At 44.7% G+C, this 18995-nt stretch overlaps 1 protein-coding gene across 4 annotated transcripts in view; it reads left to right on the top strand.

Annotated features, from left to right (window-relative positions):
- Positions 1 to 18995, top strand: part of ATG4C (autophagy related 4C cysteine peptidase) — a 522028-nt gene that overhangs the window by 41013 nt on the left and 462020 nt on the right. The window contains exon 2 of one of the 4 annotated variants that reach the window (XM_069642012.1): positions 13712 to 13847. The exons of the other annotated variants lie outside the window; for them this stretch is intronic. The gene's annotated coding sequence lies outside the window, so the exon portion shown is untranslated. The remainder of the gene's footprint in view (positions 1 to 13711; positions 13848 to 18995) is intronic. 4 annotated transcript variants of the gene reach the window in all.

Raw genomic sequence — 18995 nt, 5'->3', positions numbered from 1 at the left:
CAGTGACTTCGGATGGGGCACTCTTCGCGGCTGGCCTGGGGAATTGTATGTCTAAGCGAGATTCTGTGGCCTTTCGTACCGCTTGCACAACCTCTAGGTGTTTGTACATCCGTGGCACACTCAATGAAGGCACCTGGCTACTAATCCACACCATTCATGGCCACATATGTATGAAATGACCTCTTCAGGAAGCACTCCCTTCCCGGGCGCCGTTTCCTCAGCGGCTAGTGTGTTTACTCGGGGTTTCTTGGCCATGATAAATCTCCATTATGGGTGTTTCATTTCAGGGAGGTTGGTTTTTTTTTCATTCAATTCTAGAAGGTACTAAACCCTTCTTCATTGCAAATTATTTGGTGGAAATTGGAGAAACGTCATGACGTAAAGGGAAGTAGATGTAAAGTAAAGCAATCCATTAAGCCCCAGTTCACGAGATATTCGAGACTGGCGGTTTAGGAGATTCTCAGATAAACATTTTCCAAGCAAACGTTTTCCAAGCCTTTCTCAAATTCAAGAACAGGGCGTCTATGGCAAAGTTACATGTGGAAAAAAATCGTTATTGAAGTCCTCGGACAGAGGGGTCCAGCCTAATTCACAAGGGTGCTGGACCCCTCTGTCCGAGGACTTCAATAACGATTTTTTTCCACATGTAACTTTGCCATAGACGCCCAATAAAGAGGGTCCTGTATTATACGTCATTCCTAAATGTGCAGAGGACCGGTTTCCAGAAGTCTTAAACGAGGAAATAAAGTGCTCGAGACGGTACTCGCACAAGATGGTCCTCCATGCTGGTGCCACCCTGTCAGCCACAAGTCCAGGGGTGGTCCTCGCACTGTGAGAGCAGAGGTAGTGCTAGAGCTAGCATGACCAGTACTAGGGGACACAGATGCCACACATACCACTGTCTTTTCTATCAATGCATGGTCTAGCGATGCCCGTGTGAGTAGACACATGTTTTATTTATTGTGCATTTGTAAGGTGCTTATACATGCTGACAGGCGTGCATAGCCTGCAATCCGACGCATGGAAGGGACATGATGTGGGCAGACGGTAGAAATGACAATCGTCTGAACTTGCCCACTTCATTCCTGACACTAGAAGGACCCTGTGAACGTCTTCTGCGTGCCTGTGAGATGAACTAATGTGGCCCAAGTGAACTCTATCGTCCTCACAGACTCTTAACTGAATTCTGTTTGCCGCCTAATGTTCTGCAAGACGCCTGAGCAAGACAACCTATGCATTGGGCATATACGGACAGAAACTTCTCTTTCAACTTGTGAACGGTAACATTTTAATACTTTAAGGCATTTTTGGTTTGGATCAGAGGTGGAGCTTATGACCAATGCGTGAGTTACCAATATAGAGTGCAGAGAAAGGGATGGGCTTGTGGAGACAGAAAAGTTAGTGGTTTGTCCTGAGGCACTGTCGCTTGTGCTCATTGGTGATTCTTTAGCCTTTTGTTTTGGTTCCTGGGTGGTTCTTATAACCACTCTCAGTAAAGTTTAGATTCCACTTATTAAATCACCATAATGGCAATTTATTTACAAAGAACAAGAGTAAAATTATGTCTGGGCCCTCAAAAGGAGACCCCCCCTCTTGAAGAGAGACTTTGGCAACGAGGTGATCTGGGATCTACAAGAAAGTAAAGGGTTGCATGGGTCGGTATGTACGGGTTGTCTGGGGGAATGCGGCACATGGCCGCATGATGTGCTCATGTGATGCATGGTGTAAGGAGGATCTTCTGTTATGAAAATGCTGGTTCATTTTACTGGAAGGGCTGCAGTTCAAAAAAAGTTAATATTTAGACTCCAAATGAGTGAAGTGTGGGTCAGATCATCCAACTGAGGTGCATTTGGGACCCATGCTGTTACATGTCTTCTAGGTCTGTTAAGCTGGACCCAGTTGCTTGTCCCCTATACCCCCACCCTAGACACCATGTATTTTGCTGTCCTCTGTTTTAGAGTTCCGGGTTGATTAACACTCTAGTTGCTACAATCCTCCTTGTCCAGCAAGGTCACTATTCTGTAACAAAATGGGTATATATCTGTGCCCTGCCTTGTCCGTGCCCCCCTAATGCTAGCAAGCGTGACCACATTCGCCGTTGGGTATGTAGCCATCTCTCCATTGTCTTTCAATGATTATTGTGAAGGCAAAGTTCTTCTCTTCTACCAAATTGATAATTAAAATACTTCAGTCTTCTGTTCTCCTGCGTTCACTTAATTCAGCTCACAGGATGTGCAGTGTTTGCATGCGTGTAGGCACTCGCACCCGACTACTCCTGCAAATCTATTAAAAACGCCATTACAACCCAAAGTTCCACGCGTTGCCACACCAGCCTTTACTTTTATAGTGCGCTTAATACCAAGAAGTGGTTTCTAAGCGTGGGATCAGGATTCGAACCTGTATTGCGCTGCATTGTCTTGCATCTAAGACAAACGCCTGCCCCTGAGCGAACCCCCCCCCCATCACCAACCTGTAATATAACCTAAAATGTATGCAAATATATGCTCTCGTGTTTTTCGCACTAAAGTCTCCCTACTTTTAGAACGGATGTACTGTAATGTTCTATGCCTGTCATCACAATGTGTATTCACTAGTCATTGGCTAGTGATAAATATCTATTTGCGAGTAGGAAATGTCATGCGGTGTGGTGTGGGGAACTGGCATTTACAAACCAGGGCGATTGACCTTTTCAAAGCTACAACCATTGCACCCGACGCAATCTGCAAATCCTATCTGGCACTCGCTCAAACAAAATAGATGACATGGCATATCTTGCAACAGTGTTTTATTCAGTGTGTCAGTCTTTTTAACCCTCTCAATTAAAGGCTATTGCACCAAGAAAAATCGTTAAACATTTGGTTACAATTTTTAGATGATTAAAAGTACTATTGATAGTTTATTTTTGCTGTAGCAATGAAATGCATCTCACAAATGCATCTACCCAAGTTTCCTTCCCCCAGCTGAAGGTATTTGAGCCATTGTTTTTGGAAAACCAAGGCAAGTGTTTTCATGGCAGTAACTAACTACCAGGAGTGTCACTTAATTTAATATTCCAACATGAAAATTCAACACAACGCCAAGGAGCCTCGCAGAGCTCGATATCCAGGAAACCGGTTGATATCTGGCATCACTTTGATGGCCACAGCATGCAACCGATTTTATTGACGAGTAGCAATTAACTTTGTTCACCTGGGCCTTTATGTTGTGCTCCCCCATGATCAAATTGTGGAATATGTAGAGCCCGAGAGAATTCCAGCAAGCCAAAGGTGTACGTATGGCAATGTTTTGTGATGTCAGTGTACTGGCAGCTGTTAATGCTCCAGCCTTCATTAAGGATGAGCTCTTTTGACTGTTTCCTGGATTACCACAACACCTATCTCTTGGAACCATGGCAGTCTAATACAGATTGTGTCTCCTCGTGGTGCTGTGTGTTTTGTGCTACCCATACCATTCCCCTTATCCTAAATTCACTTTACCTTTCGTGAATCATGTGATCCAGGCTTTTGGATTTAGCTTGGTCATATCTTCTCTTCATTTATTTAAACTTGATCCTTTGCCCCCACAATATAAAATGGGGCTGGCAATCTTGAATCATGTTGTTTCGACCCTTTCCATAAATCCTACTTGATTTGAAATATTTATAGTTTTATATTACAAATAATTTCTCTTTGATACATTTCCGTTTCTTCCTTGTATGGGTCTCGTTTAACTTTAACTGTTTTTTTCTCTGTGGCATAATTCCCATTCTTGTGATGTGTGCGGATCTGTATTTACACATGACTCTGAAATCTTCCCTTCCTCTTCCTTGTTCTCACAGAAAAATAATTGAAATTATGAAAGAACTTGTTTTGAAATCTTTGTGGTAAATGTTCCTTCCAAGGGAATGTGTGTGTGTGTGTGTGTTGTTTATGGTTATAAACATAACCTTTACAGAAGATAAAAACCTAATTCAAAAAGAAAACCAGATTAAAAAAAAATCATCATTAAATAAATTAGATGAATAACTTATACATAGTTCCCAAATCTAAACAAACACAGACAAGAACCAGAAGGCAATTAAACACAATATACAGTGAACATACAATTTAACATGCTTATTGACTTATCTCATATTCATTACTCAGTATACAGTTTACATGTGTTTTCCAAGAACCTAACTACCGCACGCTGTAATGATTTACTTTTCCCATGAAGCATTTTCCACCAAAGTCTAAGTTGATGACCCCTGTATCGTTAACAAATTTCCCAAAATACTGTGTTCTTGCATTCCTAAGAGTGACGCAGTCCACCATTTAGATGTTAAAGATTTTCAATTGAATCCGGATAATTACAAAATCTACAAATCAGTGGAAACTCATCCCCCACATGTCGTATATGTAAGATTTCACGAGTTGGAAGGACATTAAATTTGAAGGGCATATATTTCTGTCGCGCGCCCTTATCAGGGAACAGAAATAAGTAGGATTCAATTGTGCCCAGTTTTTTAAAATCACACACAAGATGTTTGTATAAGACTGTTGCAGTTACATTTTTGACAGTGACACTCCAATCCCACCATTCAAATCTCTTTTTCACTTTGTGGGGGTTAAATATAAGAAGATCTAAGGAGATGCCAAGATGGTTCAAATATTCTACGCGATCCATTTTCAATTTTGACAAATAATCAGATGCCGTTGTATCAAATCGAAAACCTCGACCCAAAAGATCATACAAAGTGTCCTTAGGAGAAGTTATTAGTTTCCTAAACAACATCATCTTTCTCCATATAATCACATTTACAATGTAGGTGAGCCCCAATTCATAATGAATGGCTTCCACAGGTACACATTTTTTTATATATATATATATATATATATATATATATATATATATATATATATATATATATATATATATATATAGCTTGTATTGTAATAAAAACTGCCGACCAAGAAAGTTGAAAAGCCAATTTCAGTTTGTTTCATCACGTAGACCTGGATAGAAAGACGGTATAACCTGTTTCATAGCCTTTTGGCTACTTGTACACATACAGTTTAATCAGGTCAAGGATCATGTTTAAAAACATTACAAAAACTCTGTTTTTTATGTGTTTTGTGGTGCTTTCTCTATTTTCTACAAAAGCAGTATGCAGCTATGAGAAGACATCTGCTCGGCCATTTTGAGACAGAAACGGTGTTGACTCTGAGTAATGGAAAAGTGTTAATGCATTTCTACAGTTTCTACTGCTGCATTACACATGCTGGTAAGGTGCATAGTGCCATAAACAAGATCTTTGCAAATAACAATATGCAAGGAACATTTTGTGCATATAAAGTTACTTTAGCAACTTTGCATCATAAAGTGCATAGTGCATCCGCAAAAGTTTGTAAGACCTTTTCTAAATAGCAATGTGCAAATTATGCATGTAGCGTTGCATTGGCCACTTTGACTAGTAAAGTCCAAAATGCATCGCTAAAAGGTTGCAAGGACCTTTCCAAATCACAATGTGCGAAATTAGCAGCTTCAATCGGTAGAGTGCATAGGTCATCACCTTAGGTTGCAAACCTTTTCAAATGGCAAAATGGAGTAGACGGGTCCATGTAGGTTAACAATAGCAGCTACAGTTTTATTGAAAATAAGCAGTCTATCAGCTTTGTTCCTTTTCCGACGATATCTATTTTGTGCCAATGTAGTAGTGATTTTTACCAGGATCTGCACCCTCGGTGCTAATATTGTGACTGCTGCAATATATATTATATATTTTATTAGAGAAGGCACTTATAATGGTTGCGCTCCTGGCATAGACGGTATATAGCAGCTACAACTAACAAAGTCCATAGTGCATCTCCAAAAGTTGATTACAGAAAAAATAGGTTTGGAGGCAACAAGATGGGAGAGAATGGAAAAATCAATCTGTTCCACTGCTGGCTGCCTATTATTGAAAGTGCCTGGTGCCTTTATATGAATTAACGAATGATTTGAAACTATCAGACAGATGGAAGTCCATAATACTAAGCTTGTGCCACCAACCTAGATATCTACTGCACTAGCTATTATATATATATGGTCTTAAAGTGTACAATGCATTTAACATTTCTATTTTCAAATCAAAGCCTCCCTCGAAGACAAGTGCTTTGTGTAATAATAATGGGATGCTTGTCCATGTGTTGGGAATAAAGTGCATGAACACGAGCTCGTTGCATATGTAAATGTAAAGTGCATGGGATGTCTGCTTTGAAAGCACTCCCCTCATTGACAGAATATTATAGTAATGTCCAGGGGCACATTTTACATACTGGAAGTGGGGCTTGGTGCGTATATTTGTGAAGGTGTGTTTGTATGTTAGGGGTTGGCTCCAACCCCATAACAGTTGGTGGGCTGAAATCCTGGCCCAAGGTTGGCTTTGCAGTCTGGGGTGCACTGGCGACAGTGACATTTGACCAACTCCAGCCATAAGCCCTACACTATCAGATCAGTGTAGGTGTCCGCTAGAGTGCTGATTTTGCAATTTTTCAAAAATAGGTAGTTAAGACACAATATAACATACAAGGCTATAGCAGACCCCCCATGCATGTCGGCTACAGACCCGGGAAACGCCGAGGGGGCAGGGAGGTATGGTTAGTTTTTAAAATATTCCAAAAAAGTGACCTAGGAAGACTTCCTAATTCCTGGTTTGCTCACAGTGTACTCTTATAGTAGAGCTACACAAATGTCTTCTCTTGACTGTTTATATTTTTAAACAAAAGAGTTAACAAAACGGCTTTCAATCAATTTCGTGTAAAACAGTTCCGAATGTTTTAATCCTTTCAAAAAGCAGCGTGAGTTTCCAGACGGTTATCGTGGCACTGTGAGCCAATGCATTTCGGAAGGGATTCTGTCATCTGGGCTAAACACCACATATCTTAAATTCAGTTCACATGTCATTCGCATCATACCACAAAACACGCGTGATCACTAGTCAACACAAGTAGTGAATGGTCAACACAAGTAGTGATTTCCACAACATTAAATAAAGGCGCATTGATGTGAATATATGTGAGTACATATCAGTTGTGGTGTTCTGTCCGCAGACCGAACAGGAAATGGAGGAGGACAAAAAACAGAAATCAAAATCGGGGCATGTCCCGAAATATGTGGGAAAGTGTTCCCACTGCAAATAATAAACTATATCACAAAGTGACATAGCTTCCTGAAATCTGTGTCAGAAATAATGAAAATAATGTAGCTTAGTTGGGGGGAATCAAAATTGAGTTTGGTGCAGTTAAAGATAAATGCTGGGCTGATCTGACAAGGAAAAAAGTGCCTGGAACTTCATAGCGGTGCGTTTGCCATTTGGAAACAGTCTTGTATCTTAAAGGTAACGTTTATCAGGCCGTAGGTAGGTAAATAAAAAAAAGTGTCGGGAAGAAGCTGAAAGTGTCACCAACTTGTTGCCTGGAAGCGGGTAGCGTTGTGGCGTGCAGTTTGCTGCGGAGCAAGCGATACGCTAAGCAAGGCAGTCTAAATGAATGTGCTGGCCGGCGTCGCTAGGTGATGCCACGAGTCACGTCCTGGGACACCCGCCGGCATTCGCCCCGAGTCCTGTACTTCCATGGAAATGGACGCACGGAATGCCGGCTATCTTGTGGTTGGAGAACCACATGAATGGTATTGATGAATGGGGGTAGCCCTTTTTTGGTTGGCAAAACATGGTGAATCTGCAGTGCCTTGTACATAGGAATCGCACCGGACGCCCCGTTGAGCATGGTATTATTCACGACCTGAATATATGTTAAGGTGCAAGCTTGGATGTGTGTGTGTGTTTACGGCCCCAGTGGCCATAGTATGGGTATTGGAAATAACCAAATGTGTGTTGATCAAGAGGGGTAGGAAAAGGCAAAAACAAAGGGCATCTGCAGTTTTCTAATGTTCAATGTGTTAAGTTAATAAGTTCACACTGTCATCTAGACTGTGTGGAGGTACAAATAATTGTGCGGCAACCAGGTCCAGAAAGGAATACAGGGAGAGAGTGCAAATCCCAAATCGCATTAGGTCACAAAGAATTATGCAGCTTCAAGTACCGAAAGGGAGCCAGCTTAGGTTTGAATATCTTGTGGGCAGCAGTGTAAATGCTCAGTCTGTATTGGGCATTATCCCATCAAATGTAACACAAGAAGTTCATGTCTTCATTGATTACTCCTGGTGTCATTTCATCTAGGCTGTCAATCCAGTAAGTTTCACGTTGTTCTAATCTGAGACCCAAGTTTTCATGCGCATTGTGTTTAATAATAGTCTCAACTATTTGGAATCTTATGTGGGTGATGTTGTGGGATTTTTCAATCCAGTGCCTGGCGACTGCAGAGTTGATGATTTTGTTTCTTATGCACAACCTGTGCTCGTTACTTCTTGAAGGTGGTATAAATGGCCAGTGTCCTCGGGGAGTTCCCTGTGACTGTCCCTTGACATTTTTAAGGGGGTTTTGTGAAGACAATAAAATAATTCTTCCAACCTTACCCCCGATCCCTTCATCCTCTTGCTTGGGGATGTACATTACCCCGTTTCTAAACCCACTTGAAGTCTTTGTTTTCACTTGGGCCCCCTTTTTCCATTACTAATTGTAAACCATGGCACCCAATGGCATAGATGCTAATCTGATAGTTGCAGGACATGCTCCGGATTGAAGTGATAACGATGTGGTGTAATGACTCGATGCTTTTGAATGCAACAGAAATCTATCCCCGCTTGCCCCCAGAAAATGTTTTTTATCTTAACAAAATACCAACAATCAAAGACCGTGTTCTGGGGACACAGAGTAGTAGGTACAATTACACACACTTTTATAGAGGTTTTAAAATATATCGGCATGCTGGGTAGCAGTGCTGACCAGTCACCCTAGAATATGGCACAATTCCCCAGTAACTGTCCACATTAATCCATGGCTGTTCATCATCTTGCTTTCACTGTTGGCACCTGGTGCCTGCCTCCTTCGGACCACTTTGGACCTCCTTGGAATGCACAGTTCCCCTACCCCACTGCTTACCTGTCACCGGAGTCCTCTGTGTACCAGCTGCTGAGGACAATAACCTCTTTTCTATTTTCCCGTTGCCCATTTTCAGTTTGTAGAGTTATTTTTTTAATGGGAAATCGGCACAGGAAAACCAGTTTCCCATGAAAACGGGGTAAAGTGACACCTGTGATGGCACAATGGGAGGAAAAGAGGTTGGTTATCCTGGTTGACCATAGACACCTGTTGAGAAGCTGAGAAACGATTAAGAGATGGGGATATTAGACTCAGTGATTAATTTATGGGGGTGGTTGCCGGTGCCCAACACAGCACTCTTTTTTTGGGCACCGGTACTAATCATGGGGGGCCAGCACACGTGCAATTGCTTTATTTGTTCTTCACTTTGCTTCATTATAAATCATTGTGTTTGTTTGTCATTGGGATCTCTCGTGCTTGCATGTGCAGGCCATGGCTGGCTGGGCCTGAAAGGGGCCAGCAATAGCAGTGAACAACAAGTTACAAACAACAGCCAATGAAAACTGCCATTCTGTTGTTACTATCCAGTATTTAATACATTCTATATAGTAACACAGAATGTGCAGTTTTCGTTGGCTGTTCTTTTGGGCCAGTGAAATTACATGGCGACGTGTTGTTACAGGAGGCAGTGCGGCGCCATCTTCATTTCACGAGTTGCTGTGAAGTGAAGGTGTCTAGGCATAGCGTGTGAGAGAGAGAGAGCCTGCCCTGCTGCATTGCGTGGTGCAGCCTAGTTGCGTCCTGGGGCCCCCCTCTGCCTGCTTTTTCATTTGTGCGTGCCAGTGTGCGGCTCCCCACCCTGAGGCCCCGACAGGAGAGAAGACCAAGTCCCAGTTGGCAAAGCAGGTAAGTTTGGACCGAAAGCAGCAGCCTGCCGTGAGCCTGTCACAGTGATCAGGCAAGGAAGGGCCAGGTCGGGGCCTGGACGGCGGCGCGGTCCCCTGGTGGTGTCCTGACTTGCCAAGAGTCCGCACCCGGGCTTCTGTCTGTGTGACCTGTGTGCTGCTGACCGGAGTGCCACGCCCAGGCCAATTTTCTTCGACCACCAGGCAGGGCTGCCGTGGCCCCATACTGAGTTGGATGACTCTGCCGTGGCGCGGGCCCGTTGATTTATTTGTGCCCAAATTAGTACGTACTTAACTTTTTTTCTTTTAAAACCTGACCTTCCGTGGGGCCGGTGGCTGGGGCCCCGCCCCACGGAAAGTAGGTTTTAAAAGAAGTATTTTTGAGTGGTGGCTGGGGCCCCATCACTTAAAAAGTGATGGGCCCCAGCCGCCAAAATATACGTTTTTTTTCTTTTAAAATCTTACCTTTCATCGGGCCGCTGCGCACCTATTTTTGTCATCAGCATGGCCGCGGTGGCTGTGACGGGCGGCCCCACGGAAGGTAGCCTAAAGTGATTGAGGCAGCTCAGCTCGGCACCAAGGCCCAGGACCAGACGGGGCATGGGTGACAGCGTGGTCGTCGTCCCTGGTGGAGTCCGGCTGGGTCTGAGCGGTGAGTGCGCTGTGGCCGTCAATGCCCCTTTGGGTTAGCATGTGGTGAGTGCGGTCATACAAAGCACCCGGTGGGAGGAGGGGGGACCTTGTTGATGGTGGCAGCTTACCGGTTTTTATCGGTTTATCTGCCACCTGCCTCCCGCTCAGACACTACTCTTTCTAATATCGAATTGAAAGGCTGTCCTTTGGCGCTGGTACACTGGGTACTGACTAGTATCATTCTGTGTTTTACTTAACACGTATAATGAGGGTGGCAGTGGTGACCGTTGGGTTTATGCTCTTGGAACCACTTTTGGTGCAGTGAACAGACTGTTCTTGGGATTGGTTGTGTGGGTGTAAAGAGGTCTACCTTTCTTCTTGTATTGAGGCCTGGCTTGGACTTGGGTTGTAATGCCTTTCTTGCCCTTCACTCCCTGTTTTCCGAGAGCTTCCTCGAGCAGTTTTTTACCTCTGGAACAACGGCAAGTTTGCCTCATACTCATCACAGCTATTGTTATTTTTGTGGCAGTTGGAATCATGAAATGTGTGTGACAGCGTACATATGGTCTCCGTTGTGGACCTGTCAGTACGGGTAAGCGTCCTCGGAGCCCAGGAAGGCACCCTAAAGGGTCAAAAGACGCACCATGTCTGGAAAAAAAGGTAAAAGGGACACATTTGGAAACCTTGATACAACCAGCAAACGGCAGCCTAAAATCACTGGCTTTTTGACAAAAGCTACGCCCACTCCTTCGGCAACCGTATTGGTGCCGAAGCAACCTCCCACTATGGAACCACCTATACATTCTGACTCAAACGATCTATGTTACTCACCCACGATTAATAATACTGGCTCCTTACTAGACTTATGTTTAAATTTAAAACGTAATTCCTTGGGGTTGAGCTGTCAAACTATGCCAACATTACTGTGACTCCTTTGTGTTAGAGTCCGACTGGGGTGGCCGTGGCCATGTGTCCCTCGTGTCTCGGGGAAGTTGTGAGTATTGAACATGGGATAGGTGCATTTATTCATTTACACATATGTAGATGGGTGCATTTTATTCTATTTATACACATATGTGGATGTGTGCATTTTGGAATCTGCTCTTTAGGCAAGTGTCCCAGCTGTTAAGCCTTTTTTGTCCCCCGGGGGGTGAAATCGCCCGATTTTTGTTCTCTGCACTTTGACATGACAACCCATTAAAGTGTGTGGGCGGCGGGTGAGTAAACTGATTAATTTACAAAGTGACACCCCCCAAGGCGTATGAGTTGAGAGGCGTCACGTGTGAGTTGAGCGAGGCATGGGCAGGTCTTACCGGTGGTCCTGGATGTCAAAATTAAAGATTCGGGCAATATGAAAACAAGAGCCTTTCACTCCTCTGCAACAGCCCCATAGCCCCCACCAGGTTTGCAGAAAACTGCCCCCCCACCCCAAAGCTCTCATCACCCTGTGCCTGCCAGGCCCGCCTGGACCCTCATCCTGCAACACCCCCCTAACTGCCCAGTAACCCAATAGATTCTCACTGGGCACTGGGCAGGCTTTCACTCCTTCCTCCGAGGGAGAGCCCAACCAAGCACTGAGGCTGTTGCCGTTCCCTTCAGCAGCTCGCATCTCATTCCCGGGGGACCGCCCCTGGCGCCGCAGCCCTACACAGCAAGTGGGAGTTTCCCAGAGAAGCAGTCATGCAGGACTTACCCTCTGGCCTAAACACAGCCCCCCAGGACCCTGCGTGCAAAGCCCCCCAGGACACCATGAGTGCAGCCCTGGGACACTGTGAGCACAGCCCTCCCACCCCTTCTGGACTCCATGAGCACAGCCACAGACCCCTGAAACAATGTGAGCACAGCCCACCAGAACACTACGTGCACAGGCAGCCAAGGGGACCACTAATGCACAGCCCCCAGGACACTGCATGCACAGCCCCCAAGGGCCCCAGGTCACCACGTGCACAGCCCCCCCAGGGCCCCAGGTCACTGCATGCACAGCCCCCCCAGGACACAGCATACACAGCCCCTCATGACATTGGGTGCTCTCAGCCTTCAGGACAACGCATGCACAGCCCCTCAGGACAGCATGAGCAGACAGCCCTCCAGGACACTGTGTGCTCAGCACAGCCCCTCAGGACTGCACAGCACATGCAGCTTCGTTTGTGTCCGTTATCAATCCAGCCCCACATCACCTGAGCGGAGACGCAATATCCTGGGGGGAGGGCGCATGGGGGTCCCGATATCCTTGGCCCAAGTGACATGCGTTTAGCCCCCCTTCACAATGCGGTACACGGTACACCACATGGCCATGTGCAGGTTTTTACACTTGCATATTTGGGATTTTTCCAAAATGTCGATCCTTCGTGCCCCCGTCCGCCCGTTTGACACCATTTTGATTACAGGCAGGAGCAGCCATGGTCTTGTCAGCTATGCCTCTCTCCACTGCACTAACATACTGCACTGCTTCCTTCACCCCAAAACGCACACCCAGCAGAGTAACGGAAAGGATTTGGGCGATGCAGGGGCTGAGTGTTTCGTTTTCATTGAAAAGATAGCACCGGTTCAGACTGGCCTATAGGGTAAAGATAGCATTCGGCTCAGACTGGCATATAGTGCAATGCACGAACCAAAAACACAAAATGCCACTGTGGGCCAGCTTTATTGGTCCATGTGGGCCACTTTTTTGTCCCATGTGGGCCAGTTTGACGAGTTACTTCACCATTCGGCTAGTAGTTTGGGCCAGTGTCACTGAAAAAATACTCTTTAAAATGCACAATTTTCCTCACGTTTTATCAAAAAGCCTCCCCCGTGGGTACTACTCAGGACAGCAAGCATGGTCCAGACGTCTAACAAGTGTGGTCTAGAACTTAGTGTGTTCAAATGCACTCTTTTACCTCTGGGGTTGCCGGGAATGCTGGAACCACTACACCTACCATAACAAGTGTTTTCCAACTTTAAAGCATTATGCTTTCTCAACCCATGTGTGCATTTACTCTGGATAACAGTTTATAGTGCTGAATTAAATATTTTGAGGGTATATGTGAATTTTAGTGGTGGCAGAAATTCAAACTGCAACACGACACTTCTTTAGGCCGTGGGAGATGTGTTTAGGCTATGATGGTGGCAGGCCATTTCTTATGTTCCTTTAGCACCCTATGCCCTTCCCAGATGTTATAACTAGATGTTGCAGTTTTGTGTTTCAAAGATATAGCAGTGATTGATCGTTCCACTCTGCTCCCTTTTCTCTCAGAATGACTTGAAGTTGAAGCGGCCGCAGCTCCAGTATGAGCAGAAGCATATGAACCTTCGATCTGAGAGCAGCATTGTAGCATCATCACCCCCCACCCCACTTCCTGCACATTAGGAGACAAAGAGAGTCTGTAGTGGTAAATACTGATGCATTATTGTTGAGTCACAAGCCAGATAAATATGGGTTGCATATTATTATTTTCAAGTAGAGCAGTTCGGAGAAACAATTACTCTTGGTTCCTGGAGGATGTGCCATGCTTTTGATATATACAGGGTGCTGGCGCAAGGAGTTCCATCCACGATATTGTGTAATTTGTACTTCTTTATAGTTTAACTATGCAATCCACTATACTGAAAGGATATAAAAAATATATTTAAGTGAACATTTGTATTTTGGTAATTATGTGCACTTGCTTATTGGCTTTATGTTCATTAGTATGTTTGACTGTGATTGGTTAAGGTTAAACGCCCAACCTTAAATATTCAGACCGAGATGTGGTGGACAAGACCACTGCTGAGGGGTTAATCGACAATACCTGTGTCACGGAACAATATCCCTGAATGACTTGGAGGAAGACTATAGTAGATTTGCTCACTAACGCGGTAAGGATGGAGATGCACAGTAAGTGTATCTAAAATGCACGTCACAGATGACTAGCAGAAAAAAAAGAACATGTATTGTAGATAACTTTGATACAGATTTAGCAAGGATAGAGTTATTATCCACTTGGAATACATTGATGCTTGTGTGGCTGACGCAAACATGCAAGTGTTGTCCGTGAACCTATGTTGCTCAGGTTATGGGGTTATTAATGGAAGTAACAACAACTTAGCTCATAGAAGTGCCTTCTCTTTTAGAACAGACAAGCTAGGATGTTCTGACAAGGCCAAATACCTCACCTTGTTGGTAGGAGTGGTAGACCGGTCTCCATGAGGGAGAGAAAGTGATTTAGTCGGTGGTTTACTCTTGGTGCAGCAAGCCCTATTCCGTATGGTTGCTTCATGTGGTGCATCCTCCTAGCTGTGTGATCAGCAGCACAAAAGTTTTAGACGTGTGGGTCTGAGGTGGTGTGCGAGCATTACAGCACTAGTGATTGTATGACATTGACACAAAAGTTACAAGTTTCAAAACCTTTATTAGATTCTTGGAGTTTGGAAAAACTCCTACGTTGCCCTATAGCTATGATGGGAGTAGACCCTGCCATCAAATAATAAAGAAAACCCAGACCTAATCAGTCTATGTCAAATCAAAATGGCCTATAATAACAAAACCTAATGCCTGCCCTATCTCTTATACAAAAAGTGTTTAAAGTGTTTAAAGGGTAATGTGTATGCAAAGGAAAGTCAGTGTTCTAACCTAAAGGATCAAGGTGGCTGAGTCAGCTCTCCTCCCCACATTGAACAGCACTGAGTAAGGCAGCTCCCCTTAAACTGGATGACACATTCTGGCTCAGGTTATCAAAAAAAAAAAACAGTTCAAAACGTGGGTCAAGGACCGCTTGGCCTTCCACGTTATATTCCAGCTTTCCAAATATCTTTCATAGTTAAACAGTTCACGTAGGTCTCCCTCAGTCCGGCTCTGACCTCGCAATTGCAGCACTTGCGGGGATTCCCTTCCCCAGAGTTATTTCATGTTTCAGGTCTCCCATTGATGTCTATGACTTTCGAATGTGCGAGGCTTTTACCATAGACCTCTGCAGGACCACTTCGACTTTCACTTCAGCTCTCCCTTAATGTTGTTTGCCCCAATGTCTCTTGGTATTGGTACCACAATCGGAAACGTTCAAAGAAATCTTCCTCTTTTAAAGCAATCATCTTTTTAACTTCCCCTTTCATCAGGGTTAATCTTGACCATTGCACATTTCAAAGTTCGTTCACTTTGCCGCTTCATACAAGACAAACATTTTGCGGAGACTTTCGAGTGGGCGATTTCCTTTCGCTGGACCACTGCACTACTCTGTATCACTGGTTTCACAGTTATTGGTAATTTAAAAGTTCATTACTGGTTTGCTTTAGTTCGCGTCTCATCAGCATGCGCGCAACCTTCAATTGAGATACATGGTTGCGGCTTCAATATTTCCTTGACACAAACCGGCCTTTCATGTCTTTCGCTAACTCACCGGTTGTGTGCATTCATTTCTTGTCTCTGCGGCTTTGATTCACGAGTCAAGGTTAAAACCACAGACTTGGCCTCTCTTCCCCAACTCTGTCATTCACCCGGGAGGGCCTCTGGTGTCCTTAAACACAATGCAGGCTTCTTCTTGTCTGGGATTTGGCTTTCTCTGCATCTACTTCACGGTTTCAAGGAGGCAACAACCTCCTGCAGGGATCTTTAGGGGTTCCCTACCCTTCGCTCTGGTCCATCGATCATCCTGCTCCAGTGGGTTCGCCTTCACCCTGGAAGAGCTGCTCCTTCTCGTGTCTCACCTTGCTCCGAGTGTGTCTCTATGTTCCACCTTTCATCCGTGTGGGGGGAGCTAATGGGTCTCGGATGTATGTGATGAAGGTCAAGTGCTTGACTTTGACTGACCCAATTAATGGGACATGTCCAATGAGATATGTAAGTGGTAGACTCTTTACTCTGTCGCTGTCTTCCTTGGCCCACTGTTTGTGTAGAAAGGGGGTGGGGGAATTTGGGACATTGGACAATCCTATAAAATAGGATGGCGTATGGGCACAGGAAAGGGGGGGGGATACCGCATCTCACCATTGGTTGCTTCACCCACACTCCCCAAAGATCCCCCACCCACACTGGTCCACCCCCAGGGTCTGGATCCAAAGGCGATGGCTGTGCCCTGGCCACCTGAGAGGGAGAGCCCCGGAGACTAGCAAGTGAGACGCCCTTTGGTTTGTCACACATGTATGCATTATTAATGAGTATTGACATACCAGCAGGGGAGCAACCACTGTTTAAATATATTTTGGGGTGAGGGGGGAATATTTCCAGATGCACATTTAGACTTGTATTGTTCTAGCAAAGGGGATGCAGGAAGTCCCATGAAAGATTGATGAACTCTAAGAGTTTGCCTATCGAAAGCGATTGGTCAATTTTAGGGTCTTGGGTCTGGAGATTTGCTCATGTACAGACTATCTTTCACTGGCAGGGGCAGATGTATTGTGGACATTGTCAGTGAGGGGTTGGATTTTGGGGATACATGAGGGACAAAGAAATTGGCCACATGCCAGAAGGATGGTTTCTGGGGATTTAGATGGAGAGTGAGGGGGAGAGATGGGGGGGAGAAAGAGAGAGGGAGAGAAAACTACCACCTTTGAGGAAAACATTGGGATTGTGTCAGTAAGTTTAATGAATCAAGGGGACGTCCCACAACACCCTTTTTAACCAATTGTAGTCAAAGCCCACATGCACCTGCAATGGGTAGCAAATGCCAATCTCAAGGCATTGCTTCCAGTGGATGGATGGCCCACAATTACAATGGAATAAAGAAATAAAAAACAAGAATTAATGTGATTAACACAGCTAGTAGATTGTGTCAAGAACAGACAATATCCCACTTGTAGTAATGACAAGTTCTGGGGATTCACCCAGGGGTATAGAACTGGTCACCTGTAGAAAAGGTGGGTTCTATGAGTTGACACAGATGGGGATACTGTTGACCCTAGGATGGAAGGGTTCATGCACGAATAGGTTTTCTGTAGATGGTAGATTCTCTGAGTCTTTGCATTCCCTCCATAGACTGGGAACTTTTTCTGTAAGAAGGATGGGTCTATGAGGATTCAGTCTGGTTAACAGAACCGATCACATGCCGAAGCAATGGCTTCAGTTTTTTGACCGTATGAGATAGCTTAGTGCGTTAAGCGCTTGCCTCAGACATTTCTATTTAACCTGGAGAACACAGGTTCGAAACCCGGCAAGTCCTATTCGGCCCTTCACCAGTTTGAAGTCTATAAATTGAATACCATTTATAATTGCTAATATCAGCTATTGTCACTGAACTTTGGGGCAGGAGGAAACCATCAGCGCACGCTACACAATACCAATGTTTTTAACCTAGTAGCAGAGTACCCCTGAAAACAGCTTTGTCCTCTGGCATCTATGCTGGTGCATAGCCTCCGATCCCTCAGGCTGGGCGTTCCAGAGTACTGTTACAGGGATGCAAATACTCCCTCTCAAAGGCAGGATGCGGTATAGTGGTTATCCCAAAGACACAGAGCCTTGCACCGGCAGTGCAGGAGTGGCTCATTGGATTTCAGCAGGTATAGAAAGTTGTTCAAATCAAATAGTGAATAGGTTCAATACGACTGGAATGGGACAAAGTATTTAACAAAGACACACCACTTCCTTTCTCTGAGAGTTGATGGATTTAGAGCTGTGCGGGGGGTCTGTCAGTATAATCTCTATGAACAGATGGGTTTAGGAAATTGACATGGGGATGAGATGCATATCAACACCAAACTTAATAAGGAATGAATTCATGGGAATTGCACAGAGATTCCTAACTCAACACCCCACCATCTGAAAAGTTCAAGACAGGAAATCACCAGTCAATTGTGTGTTGGTCTCTTTCTGGAGGCCTCATGTGCAGGTTGTTGGGTTCACCTGATCATCCAATCTCTTGGCCTCTCTCTAAAGGCAGCAACACAATCGGATCTAGGTAGTTTTATTTGTTAGTGGTTTTTTGAGAAACCCCATTTTTTTGGTTATTTTCTGTTGCCTTTACGCCATCTAAAAATTGCCTTCCAAATGAAACAATTATTTCCTTCTTTATTCGGTTTCTATGGAGGGCAGATGTTCGTAAAATCCCACGGGTTCTTGATGGGTATCACAATGTTCATATCATAGACCGATGGTGTCCGTTGATGGGCTAATTCTAAAAAAGGTCAATGCACCAAAGTGGTTCGGTAAATTCTCCTAAATTCTGGTATATGGAGTGATTGAAATTTTTCTAAGCTCCAATCGCAGTGTGATGAGATATCATTGTCCTCTAAGTTCATAGGAGGATCCAAATGTGTGATCTGGCGTCGGGTCTTTTGATTTTTAAGCCATCTTTTGCCAGGACACAGAACAAACGAGCCGACCCATTTCAGTGGTGTCAAGGGGTTAGACCACTTTCATCAGGGCTAGTGAGGCCAGCATTAAGGGGTCGATTCATGGAAATAATGTGCGCCGAAAATTCCCGCGCAGAGGTGCTAAAACGTGCGAATCGCAGTAAAAGTGCGAAAATCGCAGGGAAACCAGCGCACATCGATTCATGGAAGTCCGTGCGCGAGAAAAACATTGGATGTGCGCTAAAAATGTGCGCCGCGCACGCCGGCGCACAGGTCAT

The sequence above is a fragment of the Ambystoma mexicanum genome, chromosome 1q (assembly GCF_040938575.1).
Source record: "Ambystoma mexicanum isolate Mex_15411 chromosome 1q, UKY_AmexF1_1, whole genome shotgun sequence".
Classification (NCBI taxonomy): domain Eukaryota; kingdom Metazoa; phylum Chordata; class Amphibia; order Caudata; family Ambystomatidae; genus Ambystoma; species Ambystoma mexicanum.
The sequence above is the reverse complement of the archived record's forward strand: the minus strand, read 5'-3'. Positions and strand labels throughout refer to the sequence as shown.